Source organism: Mus caroli, chromosome 10 (assembly GCF_900094665.2).
Source record: "Mus caroli chromosome 10, CAROLI_EIJ_v1.1, whole genome shotgun sequence".
NCBI lineage: Eukaryota > Metazoa > Chordata > Mammalia > Rodentia > Muridae > Mus > Mus caroli.
The window spans coordinates 29,134,610-29,136,753 of record NC_034579.1 but is presented as its reverse complement, the minus strand read 5'-3'; positions in this window follow the sequence as shown (position 1 = coordinate 29,136,753).

The window sequence follows — 2,144 nt, the reverse complement described above, 5'->3', positions numbered from 1 at the left end:
ATTGTTTGCTTTGTTTTTTTTCTTTGTTTTTTGGGGTTTTTTTTGTGTTTTGTTTTTTGTTTTTTTGTTTTTTCGAGACAGGGTTTCTCTGTATAGCCCTGGCTGTCCTGGAACTCACTCTGTAGACCAGCCTGACCTCAAATTCAGAAATACTCCTGCCTCTGCCTCCCGAGACACCCGGCTTTTTTTCCCCCCTGATTTTTGTTTGAGAATGTTTGTCATTTGTATATAGGAGGACTACTGGTATTTATTAGTTTTGTATCCAGAACCTTGCTGAATTTATTTGCTGTAGGAGTGTCCTGGCAGAGCTTTTTGGATCAGTTATGTATACAATCATATTCCAATCTTCTTTCTGTTCATAATATTAATTCAATACAATTTTGATGAAAGAATGTGGTGCAAACTGACAAACTAGTAGTAATTCATTATTACATTCTTGCAAAAGTAGTTACCTACTCATGGTTACATCACTTACAGCCTTCTTCCTCCAGAGACAATATTTTTTGGCATTCTTTATTATTTTATTTTTTATATAATGACTATGATATCTGCAATATAACTAACTTATGTCATTATAACAGAACCTCATGCTTGAATTTGTGTTTTCAGGAATTTCATTTAATTTATTCAATATCTACTAGTATGTTTTATTGCTTTCCTTTGAAATTAATTGTAAGTGAAATATATCCAAATCTTTTAGATATTAGGATTTTGATCAGATTATTTCTAGAATTGCCAGTTATCCATTTGGAGTTCATTTCTGTTCAGAGTGATAAGTATGAATGTAGTTAGTTAGATTCTTCTACAAGCACCATTCAGGTTGACCAGCATTGAGGATTCTCTTTTTTCCAAAATATATATGACCTTCATATGATGAGGTGTCCATTATTATGTGGATTTGTATACCATGGTTTGTGTGCAAGAAGATAACTTTTGGAAGTAGAATGTCTTTTTCCATCTTTACACAGGTTGAGGGGGTAAAACCCAGGTCTTCAAGCTTTCATAGCAAACCCCTTTACCCACAAAGCCATCTTGCAGGTCTTACAATATTTTTTAACTATTTTTATTTTGGAATCTGGATCTGAATTTGATACTTGTATTTCCCGTAGACTGTTCTTGGATCAATAATTCATGATATTCTTTGGCATTCATGGAAAATATGAATGATTTACATATAGGATATTTGTCTTTAAATTGAGAATTATATAATGTCACAGCTTTCTCATAAAATGAAATGAGAATTCATGGGATGATAGATAAAATAATTGATCTATAAAAGTAGCTAGAATAAGACTACCCAATGTCACAGAAGATGTGACTAATAAGGATAGGCTAATGACAGTTTCATTTTGAGGTAGCTTTATATTGAATTAGTATTTTATAACTATCAAAAAATTCCACAATTTTTTTCTTATAAGCCATAAATCAAAAGTTCTAGTTCAGTATTTTTCTCCATAAATGAGAATATAGAACTGTTGGAGACTAATTATCTTTATTTCAATTAAAACTCAAATGAATAAAATCAAATGTTTCAAACTATAATGCTAAAGAACTTTCCTTTGAGTAATGTTCTGCCAATGCAAACTTGCACAGGAAACTGTGAATTAATTCTAAACATTTCAAGAACTCTCTAACAACCTTAGTCTATCAGTCTACCCAAAAGTAAGGTAAGAATACAAAAGTTCAAAACATTTTTTATGTTAGGATTCACACTAGCCCTTGACATACCTTAAAATGTATAATTTAATTATTCCAGATAAATTTGCAAATTGCCATGACTCTGTGAAGAATTGAGTTAGAGTTTTTATGGGGATTGCATTGGATCTTTAGATTGCTTTAAGCAAGATTTTTACTATAATTAATCCTGCCAATCCATGAGCATGGGAGTTTTCAGTCTTCTGAGATCTTCAATTTCTTTCTTCAGATTTGATGTTCTTATCATACATTTACTTTACTTCTTTAGTTAAAGTCACACAAAGGTATTTTATATTATTTGTGACTATTTTAAAGGGTGTTATTTCCCTAATACTATTCTCAACAATAAAAGAATTTGTGGTAGAATCACCATCCCCAAACTCAAGTTGTACTACAGAGAAATTGTGATTAAAAACTGCATGGTAGTGGTACAGTGACAGACAAGTAGA